Source organism: Sciurus vulgaris (assembly GCF_902686455.1).
Source record: "Sciurus vulgaris genome assembly, chromosome: 8".
Taxonomy (NCBI): domain Eukaryota; kingdom Metazoa; phylum Chordata; class Mammalia; order Rodentia; family Sciuridae; genus Sciurus; species Sciurus vulgaris.
In genome coordinates, this window is record NC_136468.1 from 115931610 (window position 1) to 115952953 (window position 21344).

Sequence of the window (21344 nt, forward strand, 5' to 3'; positions counted from 1 at the left end):
CTGCACACACCCCCTGGGCTGGATTCATCAGGCCTTGTCCACCTGACCATGACTATGAGAATATTAGCTGTGCTCATCCTCCACCACCTCCCTGTCATGGGACCCACTAATGCTTCCCAATCTCCTGGGCAGTTTGTGGGTGTTGGATTTGAGGGTGATGAGCTATTTCTATTGCATGGATCCCTCAATCCATGCCCAGGCTCCAGTGCAATCATGGATTTGTCAGGGATCGTCCCTGCCTGGCACAGGGGGAATGGCTAGCAGTTTCTGGCTGAGCATCATCTGCATGGGGAGGTAGATTTGGGATCAGCCACTGTGTGTCCTCCTGACCTTACCTGGAAACACTGGACGGGACAGATACTGAGAACAGAAGTGCAGACACCACTCAGTGTCTTCTGGGGTGGCAGTTGAAATGTGGAGCAAGAAAGGCTGCCGGAGGGTGGGACGCCTTACCCTTGACCTATGCTGCTTTTTTTAGGATTTTAACCAAGAAAAACCAATCTCGTGTTCTATAAAAACCTGTATGGGAGTGTTTGAGCAGTTTATTTTGTGTTTTCTACATACTGAGGTTCTCCAGCTTTTCTTGAGTTTGTCATTATTTAGCTGTTCTGGGAACAACTCTAGGTATATTAACAACTTCACAGTACATTTAGAATTAGTATTTGACTGATCAGACAAACTATAGAAGCCTGAAAGACATATAGATCACTGTGCCATCCACTCTTTGTTAGAGTTGTCTTGTGTTTTACCTTTACATAAATTGAAGTCACCCTGTCAGACTTCGTATAATTTTCCTCAAAATGTTTCTATACTCTGCCCTGGCCACACTGTGTACTCCGTCCATCTCAACTTTCAGCTGCCACTGCCATCTCGGGCTGTTATAGCCTGGGGCAGGCTCCAGCCTGGGCAGGAGCACAGGTGGGCTGGGGCCAGGTTGGGCAAGGCAAGGAAGGCAACACCACCTAAGCCAACACCCACTGTGGTTTCTCCTTATCTCCTCCTGCTGCCCACAGGAGGTCCTGAGGGACAGGGTGGGTGGTGACCAGTGTGCAGCCCATGTATCTCCAGCTCAGGGGCTTAGGTACATCTGGATGATGGACCTGTGACCTTTGCCTCTTTCTGGGCCCCCTCTTCCCATGCAGGGGCCCTGTGCTGATTGACAGGTTGGCATGCAGGGTCCTGTATGCTGGTGGGTTCTGAACCTCTAAAGGAGGGGATCATGGATGGGTCATGTATAGTCATCTGACCGGTGCTCCACCTCCAGTAAGTGAAGAAGTGGGTGTCTTGTCTACCTGGGTTCAGGCACTCTGTCCTCTATATCAGTTCTAGTGAGCTGGTGTTCCTCTTTCCCTTCCTTAGTGTCAGACAGACCAGAGGCTCACATGCTTCCCTGGCCTCTGCTGGGATAAGTCAACTGCTGTAGGGCTCTAGTGAGCAGTGAAGTCATAGTTCTATGGGTCCTGTGTCTGTGACATCAGGAGTTACTAGGAGAGAGGCTGTGATGTCATGTCAGGCCCTAAGAGGGATCAATGCTTCAGGGAAGGGCATGGAGTAATGCAGGGCAGAAAAGGAAGTTCAAAGCCTGTCAAAGTTCAAAGTTTTGTCAAAGCCTGGAATCACAGAGGATTTGAGTTAGAAGTTGTTTGATATCATCATCTTCCAGTTTTTTTTTTTTTTTTTTTTTCTGTGGTGCTGGGGATCAAACCCAGGGCTTTATGCTTGAGAGGCAAGCACTCTACCAGCCCTATCTTCCAGTCTTAATGTGATAGTTTCACATGCTTTAACTGCACTTCAAAACAAGCATTTTGGATAGAGTTGTAGTTGACTGCCTGTCAACCAGCATTCACTTATTTTCCAGGTGTAGTAATCATTTTTGTTCCGCAATGGTGGCCTTCAGGAAAGAAGTGAATAAAGGGTGAATATCTTAAACCACATTTTATAAAATTAGACTTTTCAAAGAGCAGTTTTATGTTCATGGGAAAATTGAGAGGAAAGTGCACATACTCTTCATATACCACTGCACCCATTCATGTAGAGCCTTTTCCCCAAATTAATATCCTTACAGAATGGTACACATACGTGGACCTGCACTGACACGACAGAGTCACCCAGAGGCCACACTATACACTAGGGTTCACTATTGGTGTGGTTCATTCTATGGGGTAGTAGTCTGATTTCTTTTGCTGTAATGCAATGCCTGAGACTTGATGACTTATAGAGAAGAGAGGCTCACTTAGGTCAGTTTTGAAGATTCCAGGGCATGGAACTGATGGCAGCTCAGCCTGGCTCTGGGGAGGATAGCATCACAACAGCAGAAATTCATGTGAGGGGAGCTCATACCACAAGAAGGAACCAGAGCTCAAAAAGGGACTCATTACTAAGAGCTTGCATTCAAGAGAACTCACTAGGATCCCACAAGAACTGTGCTGATCCCTTTGAGAGCACACCACAGTGACCTCAGTGTCCCCACTAAAACTCAACTCTTCAGTGCCCCAACACTGACTCACTGGGCCAGGCTTCCAGTGCTGAGCCCTTGGGGACACACTCAACCTACCCAAGCAACAGGACCATGTTGGCAGGTGCAAGGACATGTGTGCCTCATGGCCTGTGTTCCATCAGTCACAAATGGTTCCCTGACCCCATGACTTCTGACTCTCTACCATCTCCTTAATATATACTTATATTTCCTAAACAACAAAAGCCTTTTGTTTTGAATAATCTGAGCTATCCTGAGACTGTGAAGACAAGACAGAGACCCTGCACAGCCCTCAGGACATGCTTCTTCCTGTCACCTCACTTCCCCAGGGTTTTACACAGCTGAGAACTGATATTGGCTTGTTGTTATTATTCAGTCCCAGATGGAACTCAGATGCTACTGGTTACCATGAGTGCTGCTTCCTGTCCCAGAGTCCCACCAATGGCTCCAACTGCATTTGGTTGTCACCAGTCCTCTCTTCTATGGTCTGTGACCCCCACTTCTCCCTGTGTTTCATAACCTTGAGGAGTAGGCTGGGTGTTCTGTGGAATGTTCTCCAGTCCAGGGGTGTGGAACATTTTTACATTGTGTCAGGGGTGCCTGGTGCTGTCACACTTCATGGCTTGCTAAGGCAGTGTTCCATTCTTGTCCCCATCTCTTCTGTGACTGCCAGTCTCAGTCAAGCCCTCGCCTTCTTGGAGGGAGTATCTGCATATGCTAATTGAAAATCTTTTCCAAGTAAAGTTTGCCTCCTCTCCCTCATTTACTCATTCATGGAATCATGTATTTCTGCACCTGGGTTATAAATCCATATCACCCTCCATTCCATCCTTCCAATTGCTCCTGCTTGTCCATGTGCTCTGAACTTTCTTGGTTGGATGTTCCTGACTTTCTGGCATGACGGAATGCTCAGATCCATCTCATGCTGTCTGCTGCAGCCCTAGCATTGACTGCTTCTCCAAGGGTCCCGTGATTGGAGAGTGAGACTAGAAACCAAGATTGGGTGGATATTGGGATTAGAAAACAGGATTGGACCAAGACTGGTCCTCCAGTGTCTGCCACACACCTTCACCCTGCTGTGTTGAGCTTGACCCAGCTCAGGTCAGAGCAGCCACAGGCTCTCAGTTCCTCTGTGCCAGGCAGGGATGTGGGCTCAAGCCCCAAGGCCATGCTCACTCTGGGAGCCTCTAAAGTGACTTCTCCCCTGCTGCCTCAATTCTCTGACTCAAAGCTAGAATAGTAATGGCCTAGGCCACTGTGTAGTCACCATCTTACAGTGCACTCAGGTGGGAGAGTCCCACCACATAGCAGGGCTATAACCATGTCTTTAACTTCTCTCTTGTTTAAAAAAAAAGAAACTTTTCTTCATTGGCACTTTCTCTTAAGTACTTTTTTGTGATTTGATTAAATTTAAGACATTCTTTTTGGAATCTCTTTGTTCAACTAATTTATTTCTTAAAATTCATTTCATTTATCATAATAATGCATACATGGATGGGTGCAATACTTTCATTTATGTTTACAATGTGAAATTGTTTAAACCAGAGTGATCAACACATCTATGCTTCACATACTTGCTGTTTTGTGGTGAAAAAGTTTAAATTCTACTCTTGGCAGTTTTGAAGTGTAGGATGCATTTTTATCTGGAAGTTACTCACCCCTCTGGTGTAGCTGGGCTATTCCTTTGATCCACTCTCCCACAACTCCCCAGGCCTGGTGAACATAGCTCTGCTCTCCCTTGAGCTTACTGCTCTACATTTCACATGACACATATAGACACACATGTAACTCACTGTTGCAGTGAGCCTGGAACTCCACCAGGGCTCAGTCCTTTCCTGGGGACCCATCCTGTGGGCCCCTTTCTCTCTATCTTGGCTTGTGATAGGTAAAGTTGGAAATGACAGTGCTCGGCCTTTTAAAGTTTCTCCTAAGTTATGTGACTGTGGTGGCATGGGCCTGGCTGAGTCATGGTCCTGCGTAACCTCTAGATGATTCACAGACAATAGACACTAGTGCTGCATGCAAGTCAGCTGGTCCCCTTGTGCTAAATACATCACTTTTTGAGTAAAGACTGCTGAAGGCAGAAGACTCACCCCAATGACAAGACAGGTCAGCAAACAACTGTTTCCAGAAAATAGTGGGTCATTTTGAAGGCAATAATAGAGCTTCTGGATCATTACATGATTCACATCTGAAGGAAGAAGCACACCTGGTGAGGTATTACAAGGCTCTGATTACCTCAGCACAGCCATGAAACAGATTCATGGTATGGATTTTAAGTATCCCTTGTTTCAATGGGTGCATGAAAGGCAACAGGTGTTTGTCAGAGTCATAAATTAGGGCATGAACATTCCCCCTCAAGCTGATGATGGCTGTGGAGCTCTCATAGTGGGGCCTGCTCAGGACTTGGGATGTTCTGGAACTGCCTGCACCTGGGTCCTTGTTGTCCTCTAACATTTTCTCTGCAATTATTGTGCTTCTTCATTTTATGTGTTCCTCATTGTGCATCTGGGTGAGGCAGTTGCCCAGGAGGTATCAGGATTTTATTGTATTAAACATGATTAACTTTTGTCATCTTTATTTCTTGTTTTAATTGATGCGTTGAGGTTAAGTAATGAATAGAATAGAATGAAAGTTTATGATAATCTCATTTTTCACTGCCTTAAAATGAATCAAAATCTTATTTAGAATTTTACCCATAGAAACATTGTTTTTTAAGTGAAGCGAACATACTAAAAAGGCATATTGAAGGTGTATATTGAAGGAGAGTAGGAAAAAGGTAGATAAACAATTGACATCAAGACAGAGAATCTGGATTAGTTTGCCTTCTAAACACCAACAGAAGTATCCAGTGGGCCCTCGGCTCCCTCTTTGTGGTTTTGCCTCCCCCCTGAGTACACGGTCATCATTCATTTGCAGTCACTTATCTGCTTTTACATTATTAAGAGATTCAGCTACTTCCCCAGCAACACCAGCAAAGCTACTTCCATTTCCTTTGATGTGATGCTGTGGACATATGACTTTCAAGTACAGTGGGAAGAATACCAGATCCAACATCAGTGCTGGCTCTGTCAACTGGTGGGCAGCCTTGGACATATATGTTGTTTCTTGTGCCTGAGTTTTCTCATCTATCAAGTGGAACCAGCATCCTTAAGTTCAGTGATGTCTGTGTGTGTGTGTGCACCTACATCCCGTGACCACAGCCGGAACTCATCCCAGCCCACCAGGCTCAGCTTTTCTCTTGGCTACAGACTCCCATGATTCCCTTCAAGCAGGCTCTTGCAGTGTTCACTTTGTATTAAGGATCAAGTTGTTCAAATCTTTTCTCAGGTTCTTCTTGTGAGAAATAGACAGTCCAGTGGTCTATTTTCAGTATACAGTATTTAGCCTTAAGTGTTACATTGAGATATAAAAACGGTAGCCAGAGGGGGAATAGCAAAATAGAAAGTTGCACAATAGCTCCAGAGCCCATGGAAATGGCATATCCAAAATCCATCACCTGAACATCCCCTTGAAAAACAGGTGGGGGAAGGGATTGGTCTGACCAAGAGAGATAGAAATCTCTCTGTTAAGAAAGAGTAACTAAAAGAGGGGTGGGAGGTGTGGGGGGAAGGGAAAAAATAACAGAATGAATCAAACATTACCCTATGTAAATTTATGGTTACACAAATGGTATGCCTTTACTCCATGTACGAACAGAGAAACATCATGTATCCCATTTGTTTACAATAATAAAAGAAATAAAAAGAGTAACTTAGCTAAGTAAGAGGTATACAAGTGTCAGAATGCATGCACCCCAAGAATACTTTCCCACCACAACATAACAGAGGGAGGTAGGAAAAACTAAAGGTATATTTCTTTCAATAACTCAATTAACTAATTGTATAGATTGTACCCCAGAGTTCCTCCTGTCAGGTCAAGGGGCAGAGCTGCATTAGGGATAAAAGCAGATGGACTGCCCACCCAGTTGTGATTGCTCTGCAGACCTTGTTTGGTAGCACACCCTTCTGCAGAAGTACTTTGCCTTTGCCTTGCTAAACTACTTCTGAGCACAAGTCTGATTCCTCATGACACCTGGCATGTCAAACATTCTCATATCTGAAATGTTTGGATGTTGTAATTCATGTCTTTCTTTTTCTGATGACTGTGAATACAAAACCATAGCTTCTAACTTTGATGAGCTGAATGTGGGTGTGCTAACCAGAGGTGAGCAACAGGGAACAGGTACAGCTCCCCTTCCTGATATTCTGCGTGGTCACACCCTGGCTTGTGCCCAGGCAGCCTGCAGGAATCTGAGGTCCACTGGCAAAATATTGGATCAATGGCAACCACTGCAACAGCAGCCACCTGACTACTTCTTCCCTTGCCTTTCTTCACAGGTCCTAAACAGACCAATAAATATTCACAAGTCACTGTACAGGGAGAACACACCTGGTCCCCAGGGTGAGGGACTGAAACATTTCCAGGGCTAACCTGTAGCCTGCAAAAAGCAATCTGAGTGACAGGGAAAGTCACTGTATGTTTGAGCAGAGTAACAATCTATTCTTAAAAGGATCATTCTGACTACTGATAAAGATGGGGGTAACTGAATAGTGCCAAGGGGCCAAACCAGGACCAGTGGTAAAACCTACTGAGAGGCTGAGCTAACCTTGATTAGGAAATGGCTTTCTAACTGAACTGGTCATAAAGGAAGCATGCTGCCTCAGGAGATGGTCAGCAAGTCCCTGAGTCAAAGGAGCCCTGGGGAACTAGTTGCTGAGTAGGGAAGTTCTGCCTTCAGTACTCAAGCATCTGATGTGATTAGACAACTCTCCAGGTCTCTTCCAAGTGGAGATAATGTGGTTCTGGGAAATCAATTGAAAAGAACTATTTTCCTGAAAGTAGGAATCATTGACCACCTGGGAAGATAAGGAGGTGTACTGTGGTGGAAATGTGGGGAGAGGAACTACTGAGAAAAGGACCAGCATAAGCCAAACTCCAGAGATGAATAAACATGGTCTTTGGGGAATCTAGCATACCAAGAAGGGAAAGGTATATGAAGGATGGGGAGGGAGATGGAGCTGGAAGGAGGTGCAGGACCTCATAGGGGAGAGCTCCCACAGGGCCTGATGAAGCTGAGAAAACACTTTGCCAGCCCTTGTTGAAGAAGCAAAAGAGAGGCTATAGGAGCCAAAGAAGCAGGTTTTGACCCCTTCCTTCCCCTAAACAGTTTTTTCCCTGACAGTTTGGTCAGAAACTTCTTCAGCACAGGTCTCCCTAATGTTCACTCTGCTCCCTGCCCAACTTCCCACTGGAAAATATATCCAGAAATGGCTTCCTAACAACCAACAATATAAATATAAGCTCATGAGGGCCCTTTCCTGATGGCTGTTTTGTAACTTCATCATAAGAAGATGGGAACAGACAATTCTGGGGACAATTCTGGGGGGACCAGTATTTGATGCAAGAGAACTATGCTCATGAGATGCCACAAGATGGAGTCCTTTCCTTCCATCAACTCAGAGGCACTCCACAAGCACCAGGCCTGGAATTTCCACTGCTCAGAACCTGGTGACATCATCTTTAGGTAACAATGGGGCTTGTGCCTTTCGAAGACACCCATTGATGGACAGATTCATTGGGGAGTTGATTCTTTGCTGAGCCATGGGCCTGGTAACAAGTCTCAATGGTATGGATCCTCAAATGGAGAACCTGAGCCTTCCTGGCAGTAAGTATCCCTTCAGTCCTTTAAGGGGACAAACTTTCAGGGAGTAGACATGGATGGGGTGGTGGCTGCCTGCACAGACTGCTAAATAGTTAAGAGACAGACTCCTCTAGGTAACTAAGGCATTTTACAAGGTAGAAACCATGTTCTGCCCAACCAGAAAAGATACATTGGTGCCCTTGTCAAGTGGTTCCTTGAGGGTCTTGACCTTAAGTTCAATTTATCAGTCTGAGGGATTGGATGTGTCCTGGACTGGGAACCAGAAGGCCTGACTGAGTCTGAGCAGGTCATGTTCCCTCTGGACCCAGTGTCCCTTATCTCTAAAAGGTTAATGTGGACTCTTAGGCTCCCTGCAGACCTAGTTTTAACTGAGTAATAAAATGATGAGGTAGGTCTTTAAGGAGGGAGGGAGGGAATGGATGGATGAATGAGCCAAATCAAGGAGAGGGATGAGAAATAGTTCAGGTCCCAAGACAGAGCTCTCAGTCAGCTGCCTCTTTTCTTTCTTTTACTGCCTCAGCCTGGTTCTTACTGTACTTTGGATTCATGGGACTGTGTTGAGTGGTAACCGGTGGCTGCATTATATTTCTTCACTGGAGGAAGAAGCTGAGGCAGGAGAGGTGTGCCCAGCAGTGGGTGGAAGTGATGAATGCTTCCACCTTCACTTACAGTCCACTCTTGTACTGGATAAATACGCAGAGATGCCATGGTATCAATGCAGCTATCAGAATAGGCCCTCCCTCAACTGGTACCAACACTGAGATTAAAGTCAAGATTCCAGATTGTCTTTGGGAGTCAGACATCCCTGAAGGCAGGGTTTATGGCCTCAGAGGCAGCAGCTCCAGGGCAGCGACCCCTGTTGCTATGCAAGCTGCTCTGGTGGTCTCAGAGCAGCTCCTATCTAATCAGTTGCCACAGTGCCAGATCAGATCCCCATTCCCGTTTCCCATCTTTCAGGAGATACCCTTTGCCCCACCCCTTCACAAAATGCCTCCCATGCTGGAATGCTCTGCCTCCTACCCATTGGACATCAATCTTGAAAGGAATGTCCACTACCATTCCTTTCCCACACTGGTCCTGGAGCGAACTGTTTCAATGCCAAGCTTTTGCTTCATATTTGTGGCCTCCACTCACTGAAGGCAGTCATGTTGACACAGAGGGCCCAGTTGGATGTTATGTTTTTTAAGATTTTTGAAAAGTCAGAGTCTGTTGTGTCTCATTTGCTGTTAGGAGTGCAATGTCCTTCCCCTGGTTGATGGTTGCACAAGTCTAACCGATACAATGAGAACTGGATTTGGCTTTGAAGAGACACATTGAATCAATACTTGTGGATGAGCTCAATTCCCTCCATCCAAACATAGGCTAAGTTCCCAAAGGCACTGCTGTTCTGCAGGATGGTAAGTACAATTGCCACAAGAATGACAGTTGCTGAGGGTCACCGGTATGGTAGTCCAGAATGGCTATGCCACTGGTCAAACAAGTCTTCATGAGGCCCATGTAGCACACCGCACTGTGGGCTGAATATTTTTGTAAGGCAAAATTTTTTTTTTTTTCTCTTTTCAAATTTAAAGACCTATGAAAAGAAGAGGCTTAAAGTTAACAACCAATATTCTATTTGAAAAAGGAAGAGAAAAACAGGAAAACTTCATAAACACATACCCAATATTTAGAGATTTTTGTAAGATTTTTTAATGAAAATGTATATTTTAATTGTCACCTGAGTCTACTACATTTTCATCCAAAATGGTTAAAACCTATTTTTATTTCAAGTGATCAGTGAATAAGGTAAGATCTTTATCTGGACAAAAACAAATTGTAAAAACACTGTACTGAAGTTTATTTCAAGGGAATCCTCAATTAGTACTGCACACTCTTTCCAAAGGTCAATACTTTTTATCAATACATCTTTAACTGGTCATCTAAACATAAATTTCATTGGGGTTTTTACTATGACTTTTCTAACATGAAAAGTTTTCAAAATAGTTCACCAACACTGATTTCATCACTACCCAATCAAATTGCATGGTTTACTGTAATATCAATTACTACTAGCTTATCTTTGTTACTGTCTATAAACAATTCCAAGCACTAAAAGGAAGAATAAGCACCTACCATGCAAATTTTTGGAAAGGCAGTGTGTATCTCTTTTTTATCTGACAAAGCAATTTCATATTTATAACTAATTTTTCTTTAGGCAGAAGGCCAATGTATGAGATTTGGGCATTTTACTTCATGCCAAATATAACATAATTAAATCAAAACACATTTAAAGTCATATACACATCCTTGTGAACCTGAAAAAATAGGAAGGACTGGGGTTATTGCTCAGTGGTGGAGCACTTACCTAGCATGTGTGAGGCACTGGGTTTGTTTCTCAGCACCACATATAAATAAATAAAAAGTAAAGGTTCATTGACCTCTAAAAAATATTTTAAAAAGAAATAAAAAAAAGATTTCCTGTGAATATTTAATAAATCTAATTCAAAAGCTTCTATTACAGGAATTTTCTAATATGTTTCAGAGAAGATATTTATAAAGATTAGTAAAATGGAATTGTTAGTTACCTTTCTCTTATAATGGGAATTAAGTTTCTTAATTTAGAAAATTATTGTTCTATACAGTGTAAGTACCCTATTTAATCTTATTGGTGACTGAATTTACAAGACAATCCCTACCTTAAATGAAGAAACCAGTTTTAACATAAACAAACTGAATTTTACTTGGTTAAGGAAGGAAGATGACAGAGAATTTTAAAATGAAGACATATATAAAAAATACATGTTTTATTATTGTGTATTTATGGCAAAAGTTCTTGCTATGGAATATTACAGGCATAGAGTAACTTTTAATTGGTTTATCACTTAGGGATTGGAAGTCTTCAATGTTGAAATCAAATTTTCCTGGAACAAGTAGTACGCAATTAGTGACTGCCACTCCCATTAAGACTAAGGGCAGAGGAAAGATTACCTTGGTATGAGTTCTTTAATATTTTGATATTAAATTGATAAACACAGGCCAAATAAACATAACCAGAGTTCATATATTCTACCCAGAAAGCCAGAAGAACTTCTCAGTTTTCAAAATGGATTTTTCCTTTTTGTTCAATGATGTTATCTAAGTATACCACAAAATGTTAGTGAGGGCCAAGGTGTCTCCACCTCTGGCATGGAGAGTCACAGCTCTTAGATTGCTCAATACAGCATGGTCAAAAAGCAGTTTTTTGTTGTTATTGTTTAGAATTCATGTGTTATATGCATTCAACTAGGTTGTTAATAAATTTCTGACCACTTTTTACATATTTTTAGTTTTGTGATTATGTCAATGTGTTTAAGGTTTAAAAAGTTAATCATTGACTACTCTGAATAGTTTTTCACATAGCCTGTGGTTGTTTGGGAGCATGATATAACAATACAAAATGAAGAGGTGGTATAAAGGTTGTCTCGATGGCCAAGAGATCAAAATAATTATTCCAACACTATAAGTAAGGTTTGCATTCGGTAACAAGCAAAGTCTTTACATGTACGTTAGGCACAAAACTCCAATGGAAAAATTTTTGTAAAATAGATGCTATTTGATATGATAGATATATTCATTTTATCTAATTTCCCCAAGGAATTATCTATTCCTTGGGGGAAATTTTCCTGGATGAAGATGGAACTATCTAAAAACCATAAGCATAATAATATCAAAAGAAGAGCCCCAATATGTGGTCCTGACACTACTGTGTCATTGACCCTTTGGAGCAGCCATGTAATTCTTATTTTTGCAGGTACACTTTTCAGTTCCCTGTCCAATTGTAACATGAGTGAATGTTGCCATTAATAATCTGGGGTTATGGGGGTAGAAATTGATCAATGGCAGAGTAAAAACAATTATCTTATTATCTTTGCTTTCTCTCTGATTTGTTTTTTATTTTTCTCCCACTTGAATATTTACTCCCACACTTATTATCTTATCATTGGATTTTAACTTCTCAGTAATGAAAACAAAGATTTGGTTTTTCTTCTGGATTCTGCAATTTAATATTTTTCCCCATGGGGGAAAAAAGAGTGGGGACATGCAACATTAAGTAATGCAGCATGTTCTTATTTTTAAAGGAAACTCAAATATGACAAGTGCAAGTGACATTACTCCAAAATAAATCCCTTTTCCCTCATGCCTCATGACTTACCATAGATTCTCTTGTTTAACTGCCCCTAAAGGATATGAGGCGTGCTTCACTTCCTTGGAGATGTTCCTTATTAATAAATGTTCTCCATATTACTGCAAATGATTTTAAATAGAATGACTAGTGAATAAATATATTGAATAAAATAATATTACAATATCAGAAAATTATGTAATTTTCTTGATACAATATATGCATGTATAGATAGATGGACAGATACATAGATAGGTTCCTACAGTTAGTAGTTGCAGACAGCTGCACCTCTTTGATCTTTTAATCAAGATAATTAAGAAAACTCTGATACCCCCAGGGTCTGCTTTCAGTCTCTGTGCTGCCACTCTAGCATTCTGATCACAATATGAAGTGTAATTGAGAAGAAAGGTGTTATTTCATATAGATTTTGCTCTCATTTTATTCTGATTTGTGAAACAGCTGAGAAAAAGTGTGGATGTGGCATTTAAATGATAAGGCATTCAATTTCAATCTCGATTTTGAAGCTTTCTTGAAGAAATGTTGTCTTACTTTGTCTTAAAAATGTGAACAAAAGAGAACACACACAAATATTCTTAAACAATCTATAAAAATGCATGTAACAGCCTGGTAGAAAGTAAATGTTAATATTCTTTCATCAATCTTTCTGGCTATGATCTATCCTGTCAATTTATGAACAAATGTATCTAAAAATTTCACTTATACTAAGATATAAATAAGTGAAAAAGGTCTAAATTTTATACTATATTATAGATATTTGACTTACACATTTTCAGAACTATAATCCAGGGAAAGGACATAAAAGAATGACTTAATTCAGGTAATATAATTCTCAACAAAATATGAAAAGATGCTTCTGAAATCAAATCAGAGATTAGGCATATGCACCACCTCTGTGTAGACTCAACCTAGAATTTAATCTGAATGTGTAGATATAGTTAACCATACCTTCTATATATTTATGTTCTCATATTAAATTATTTTGATAATTTGTGTCAACTTTACGACATTCATTTACTTGGAAATGATAATATATAAACCCACATGTGAGAACATTTGTTGGAAACTTGCAACCAGATATTAGAACTCTAGAGGTTTTTATACAAAATCAAAATCTCAAATTCGATTTAAATACTGTATTTTGTGAGATTACTACTAAAATACAGGGCATATGATATTAATTTTCATATTTATTCTCTCATGTATATCCTATTTTCATAACAATCAACAGGGACTTAACATCAACCAAGGCCTGATTTTCATTAGCAGTCAGAAAACTGCAAATAATAACTTCACTGAGATCTCATCTCACCCCAATTAGAATAACAACCATTAAGAATGTAAATAATATTATGCATTGGCTAGCATGTGGCAATAAAAGGTGTTCCTATGCATTGTTGGTATGACTGCAAATGAGTATACAGTTCAAGCTGTGTGGAGATTCCTCAATGCCAAAATAACTCCACTGTTATGTATCTCTAAAAAGAACAAATTTTAAAAATTTACAAAGGAACAGCAATGGAGTCATCATTTGATCAGCTTTTCCACTCCTCAGTATTTATACAAAATGATAGAAATAAGCACATTATAGTAACATACATGCATTCCCATGTTTATAGCTTTGAAATTTAGAACAGTCAAATCATGAAACCAGCCTACACATCTGTCAACAGATGAATTTTAAGAATGTGATATACTTTCTCACAACTATACATACATTCACATGCAATGGAGTTCTCCCAAGCCATGAAGAAGAACAAAATTAAGAAATTTTCATTAATTGAGTGGAACTGGAGAAAATTGTGCTCTGTGAAGCAGGTCAATTCAGAAAGCCAAGGGTCAAAGGTTTTCCCTCAAATGTGAAAAGCAGAGAGAAAAAAAAAAATGGAAAAACATAAAATAAAAGGGAGATCAGTAGAGGAAACAACGGATTAAGGTAAATCAAAGATCAGAAAGAAAAAGGAAGAACTGGGAAATACAATCCAACAAATTATTCTATATGTGTATATAAATGCAACAAAATGAATCCCACTTTCATGTATAATTATAAGGTAACAATGAAAAATAAAAAAATGTAAACAAGTAGAAAGAAGATCAGAATAGTAGTGGGAAGGGTGTAGGTGAAGGGAAGCTGAGACAGAAATAGGAAGCACTGGGAGATGAATAAGAATAAATTATGTGTAATATGAATATGTAATAATGAACCCCATTATTATATACCATTATAGTTCACCAGTGAAAACATAAAATAGATTAACCAATGCAACACTAAAAAACCCTAAAATTCACTGAGAAATAATGTGAAATCTCTATACTGGAGATGAAGATGATGGGAAAAGGAGAATTAGGACTTTTAAAATGTAGAGTAAATCAAGACACTGGAACATTCAGTTTTATTTTAGGATGAGCATACTTGAAGTGTGCCAGTAATTAAAAAATAAGTAACGAAAAGAAAAGCATGTAAATTAATGGAGTTGCATTACTGGCTTTAGGACTCAAAGCCAGGAATCCAAAGCCAAACTATTTGACCCTAAAGTCAATATAATTTAATAAGTTTCTGTTTTAAATAATGTGACTGGATGTATAAATAAATGATTTAAACAGAGATGGCACATCGATTTATTAAAACCTTTATTTAGGGCTCATGTTTGATTGTTTGATTATGAAAAATATGCCGGTTAGTTTAATGCAGAGAAAGCAGAAAATAACTATATGCAGAGGGTCTGATGAGCAAAACCACAGAAGCTGCAATTACAAAGGGGTGGAAGATTATAAGAAGGCCACCCTGACAAAGCCACTCAGAGATGAAGTAACTGGATGCAACGAGTCATTGAGGTATAATACTGAGGGTAAAAATAGTGTAACTCAGTTCTTGATGAATTAAAAGTGAAAATTTTTCAAGTAATGGATTCCAAGACCATAAAAATGTGTCAAAAGTTTAGAAGTCACTCCTCTTTTATCAAGAAGAGTACCAATTCTGCTCTTCGATTTATTTAAAAAAAAAAAAAATGTTGTAAGAGGCATCAAAACTCCAGCACATCCAGCAAGGCGCTGCTACCGCTGGCCAGATGCGGGGACAGCTCGCCCTCCTGCAGATCTCATTAGCACTTGGTTCAGGCAGCACCCAGCCCCAAGGGCTGCCCCTCTGCAGGAGCCCCAGAAAGTGGCCGGTTTCCAGCGTCTGTGCGGGTGGAGGCGCCGCGGAACAGCTCAGCCAAATGGAGGGAGGATGAGAAGGCGCAGGCGCCGCTAGCTGGAGACCCCCAGCCCGGGAGCGACCACAGTCAGCGCTCAGTCAAGCCGGACGCAGCGGCGACCCGAACGGCATGCGGAGCGGGTTGGCGGCCCAGCTGGACCCAGCCTCCTGGCCAAGCGCGGGCTCCCAGCGACGCACCCCCCCTCGCTGGCCCGCGAGCAACTGGCTGCTCTCCTACCTGTTCTGCTTGGGCACGGAGTTGGGCGACGGACTCTTTACATCATGTTCTTCCCTTTCTGGATCTGGAACCTGGACGCCCTGGTGGGTCGCAGGCTGGTGATCATCTGGGTGCTGGTCATGTACCTGGGCCAGTGCACCAAGGACATCATCCGCTGGCCGCCGCCCTCCTCGCGGAGCGTGTCAAATTGGAGGTCTTCTACAACTCCCAGTACAGCATGCCCTCCCCGCGCTGTGTCCAGCACGCCATCCCCGTTTCCATGGTCCTCCTCACCTATGGCCGCTGGCAGTATCCTCCTGTATGGGGACTGATTCTTATTCCCTGCTGGTGTTCTCTAGTTTGCCTAAGTAGAATGCACATGGGAATGCACTCCATTTTGGACATTATTGCTGCATTCCTATGTACCATTTTAATCTTAGCTGTTTTCTATCCATTTGTGGACCTTATTGACAACTTCAATCAAACTTATAAATATGCTCCGCTAAGTATCATCGGTCTTCATTTAGCTTTAGGGATCTTTCCTTTCACTCTTGATACCTGGAGCGCATCCCGTGGAGACACAGCTGAGATTCTGGGAAGTGGTGCTGGAATTGCATGTAGATCCCATGTTGCTCATATCGTGGGTCTACTATTAGATCCTTCTTCAGAGATACTACCTTTAGCTAGGCCCCCCTTACTGTGACTCTGTTTGGAAAAGTCATATTGCGGATCCTCATGGGAATGATATTTGTACTGATCGTCAGAGATGTAATGAAAAAGACCGCCATTCCTTTAACTTGTAAAATCTTCAACATACCATGTGATGATATTGGAAAAGCAAGACAGCACATGGAAGTTGAACTTCCTTATCGGTATATTACCTATGGTATGGTTGGTTTCTCCATCACATTTTTGGTTCCCTACATATTTTTCTTTATTGGTATCTCTTGATGGGGACATACTGTTTGTGATAAGAAAGAGGTTATCAGTGATTGATACCTAAAAATATACTCTAGAGAAAAGATCAGAGTTAGACTTTTGCAAAAATTTAACTTAATTAAGTAAATTCTTAAGAGTCAGTGCTTTTTATCATTGCACATCCAGATTTTGTCTTAGGTGTGCTGAGCTATTTCTGTACTGAGAAAATGATAAGGATCTATTTAGAATGTTCATGTAATGTTTGGAGAGTTCTGTGCTGTTATGGATTCAAGTTATATGTAGCATATATTAAGGTACATAATAGGCAATTATATATCTAATATGTTATATATAATATAATATACCCAAGTTTTTTTTAAACTGAGGTGTATTATGAAATCAATAACAATATGCAAGCAGTTGTGCCTGTGTATTTGAAATTAATACAAGTATGTTATTAACAAATATATTAAACATTTATTTACTAGGGAGCCATTTTCTAATTGAACTGCATAATTATAGACCACTATTCATATGCTACCACATATTAATTTACTGCCTCTTTTTACACTGCCATCACCTTTCAAGTTACCCATGATGTTGAACATGGTAGGCATTCTTAATGGACCAAATTTTCAGAAAAATTATTTTTAGATTCCTTATTTTTTTTAAGTTCTGTTCACTGCATTGAATGTATTGTTTTTGCAACTGTTTTGTACATCAGTTTCATAATTCAGGTACTGAATTTTATTGCTTGTTAATTGTGCCTTTCTGTTGCTGAATTAAGAAATGCCATGTATACTGTGATATAAAAGACTAATTCTGTCTTAATTACTTATAATCAGGCAACTATTTTAAAAATATATGTCAAACTAACAGGGATTGAACTAAACCACCCTTAATCCTTTAGTCCTCTATTTAGAAAGAAATGTGGAATGGGCTAAAATTTCTCACTAATTTATTGGAAAGCTAAGTGGATAAATATTTTCCATTTTTCTTTGATTTTTTTCTGTGTACTGTAAGTTATAGGAACAAGATTTTTTTTTTGCACATTGTTGTCTTGATTGTTTATACTGCAGGTAGCTATTTCCAGTGAACAGAACGTAGTTGAAATTTATAGTGGGACAGTGCAAATGCTTCATATGTAAAACCATTTTTCTAAATTTGGAAAGGATTGGATTTCCCACTGTTCACTTTTAATACTCACTTATCAGAAACTTAAGATAAATTATAAAATCTAAAAATAATAAATATCAATTGTTTAGATCCTATTATTTTTCCAACTTTTTATTATTTTCACAGTGGAAAATTTGGGTAGGGTATGTAACTATTTTTTTTTTGTCTGGGCCTTTATATTTTCAAGTGTGATTGTAAGTAGATTAACATAATTTTATTTGTAGTAAGATATTCATAAAGAAGAGAATTAACTTTCCATATAATGAACATCAGCTATGGGATTAATGATTTTAGTGCAGTATCTATATGATTATCTAGAAATATCAATCCAGATAACTTTGAGCTCGTATTTTTATAATTCTGATTGAGAATTTAGGGACGTGGTAATTTTTACCAAAACAGAACTTGATAATTTTAAATAAAGCAACTAAATGTGGGCTCTTCATCTATTAAAAAGAAACCACTTTGGAACCTATCAGTGTGTTGGAAAATGTGAAAAGAGCTTTTCTTTCAAAATGACTATATAAATTTTGATTTTAATAACATATTTTCCAATGTGCAGAACACATTAAAGATTGCTGTGTTATACAGTAAAGTTTAAATGATATAAATTTTAATTTATATACTCTGTGTTGCTACACATTTAAAACTTGGATTAAAAATATTTTGCCATCTGGACAAGAAAATCCACTGATTAATTGATTCAAGCATTTAGACTACATGCATCTTATATTCTTTCTTGTGTGTCTGTTTGTGTGTGTGTTTCTACACACACACACAGAAATTACTCTCTTTAGATTATGGATAGATTATCATCTATAGTGAGATGATACTTAAAATTTAACACTGGAAGAGTAAGAACAAGAAATTAAAGGATACTTGATAAACTCAGTGCAATTCTTTAAAATTAAGTGAATTAAAAAATAAGCATTGGTAGCACATTCAGAGAACATGAAAAGCAGCTATACAATCTATAGGAAAAACAGGGATTGAGGAACACTCAAAGTATGAAATTTAAAAAGTGGAAAAATTAAATGAAAAAGTAATTACCAGATACGAAACAAAGTGTTTCCATGCCAAATTGTTACAGGATTATGTGTGGATATACTTGACCAGAGTGAAAGAGAGCCACATTTGCTGGTTTGCTTCCATTTGCCAAACATGGTAAATACTTAAGAAATTTCTGGGGGACTGGATATCTACGGTCCACAATCTCTGGAGATGTGAACTATAAACTACTGAAATTGTGATTAGGCCTATTTTCCAATTTATTTTGAGTGGCCTATTGAATGAGTCAATGACTATATTTAGAAAGCCTTGCAAAGACTATGTGGTTTAAATAAGCAAAGTGAAGCTATGAGTTTAATAAAGTGATTAAAAAATGAATGGAATGGTAGAAGAAAGGTGCATATTATTCTGGAAAAATAGATACAAAGAAACTGGGTTTACTTTAAAAATCCCAGCATGGTCACTTGGGAGGAGGAGAATGCCTCTGTGCTTCATGTCTACATCAAGTATATCATTATAATTTTATTAGAAGCATAGTTTCTTTTTTTAATATTCAGGAAATATTATCTAAACAATAAATCAAATGGATACAGCTTTCATTACCTAAACATGCATAATCCAATCTGATTATAAAATGCCATTAATTGGCAAATTACACATGAAATACAAAGGGAATGCAATTATACATATGTGAAATGGTTGTCAGCTCTATCAATATAACCGTCAAATTAAAAACACTGTACATGAAAAAATAAAAAAAAAATCTTAAAACCAATTATCTTTAGTAAACCAAAGGCAAGACTGATATGGAATGCTTTGATTCAAGAAAGAGTAAGACACCTGCTATAAATTTAGAGCAATAACTTTCATTTTTAAAGTTAGAATAAAGTAGAATTAGGTAACAAAAACTTGTTTCAAAGAGAGAAACAAGTACAGGCCTCGATTTATTTACTGGGTGAGAAAAGTAGGAAATGGTTCAACTTAAAACCTGCTGGTCCAAGGTCAGTCAATTCCTTTCCTATTGCAGCAGTTAAGTTCCTACACACCCTTAACCACCTCTCTCCTTACTCTCCTCATTACTTGAAGGTATGTCAGAAGTCCCCTATGAGGTTCAAACTGTATGTATTAGGTAGCAAATTTCCCTTCTGTTCCTGTTAAAACAGCTTATTTTAGAAGAGATATTCTGAGGCAATTCACAAAGAAAAGCATAAGAAGCCTTTTACCAAATCATTAACACACACACACACACACTGTTCAGGCTTTTTGCACCAAGTCATGTAGCCAAGACTTGCAGTTTTCAAAGTACCAAAAAACCCAAAATCGCCTTATCACCCTCACCCTTCCTAGTGGTAACAAGAAAATCTGATCAAACCTAACCTATAAAATCATACAAGGGGAGACTAAAAACTGATCCTTATGAGTAAATCCATTTAATTTCAAATGCCACTCTAGACTGATAAATCTAGTACCTATAAGGGCATTTTTAAAAAATATATTTTTTAGTTGTAGAGGGACACAATATCTTTATTTTTATGTGATGTTGAGGCTCGAACCCGGTGCCTTCCACATGTGACACAAGCACTCTATCACTGAGCTATAGCTCAGACCCATAGGGGCATTTTTAATTATTATTATTAGTTTAAAAAAGCATTTTCAAACTCAGTGTAACTTTTTAGCTGATGTGTCTTTTTTGGTATTAAAAGTGCTGACTATGCTGTCTTACGGCACACTGAACTCAAGGTGTGATAGTTATGTCCTGATGCACACATTTCTAGTAGTATTGTTCCCTAAAATTTTGTTTAGCATAGTAAACCCCTTTGATATATTAAAATATCCTAATGAAATCAACATGAACCTTGTATGACCTCACTCCACCATGGTAGCTTTTAGTGAAATCTCAGTGGCTGAACAAGTTACAAAATTATCAACCAAGTTTTTTTCTTTTTTTTTTCCCTAAGAATGGGCCTTTAGGTTATACTTGTGTGAAATTCAAGGAAATGAATTAGAAATAATATCATTAAAATAGATGTGGCTTATGTATAAGCACCTCTGCTTATATTATACATTCAGAAGCTTTTCAAAAATTTCAGGTGCCAATGGTTATGCTAAAACTAGTCCTGTATTCCATTTATAAGCATCTTATTACAGGACAGTTACATGACCCTATAATGGGGTGTGGTTTCAATTCAAGACAGTAATAAAGTGCCTACCTATATAAAAACCTTAACATTCCAAATTTTAAATTAAGCTAACTACAATTACATGTTAGGGTTAACAAAATCTAGAACCTGTCTACATAGATTTAATCTAATTAGTCATACATCATACTGTCTCAATAACCACATTTAAAAAAAAAACCTTACTTTTTATTAAGTAGGGTCCACTAACATAGCAACAATTGAATTTTATTGCTTTATTCATATGGTGCTTTTTGCAAGGTACTGTGGTATGAACTAGAAACCCCGGAATGACTTGTGAAAAAACCTGGGA

The 21344-nt window shown here is 39.1% G+C and overlaps 1 long non-coding RNA gene and 2 pseudogenes across 3 annotated transcripts in view; all 3 read left to right on the forward strand.

The window, feature by feature from the left end:
* LOC306668296 overlaps positions 1 to 21344 on the forward strand; it is a 547020-nt gene that overhangs the window by 155615 nt on the left and 370061 nt on the right. The gene's annotated exons all lie outside the window — the stretch shown is intronic.
* Positions 8147 to 9317, forward strand: LOC306668882 (testis-expressed protein 38-like; annotated as a pseudogene). Its single transcript has 2 exons — positions 8147 to 8183; positions 8701 to 9317. The product of its transcript is annotated as a testis-expressed protein 38-like (transcript).
* Positions 9624 to 18303, forward strand: LOC306668884 (sphingosine-1-phosphate phosphatase 1-like; annotated as a pseudogene). The gene is made up of 2 exons: positions 9624 to 9692; positions 15461 to 18303. The product of its transcript is annotated as a sphingosine-1-phosphate phosphatase 1-like (transcript).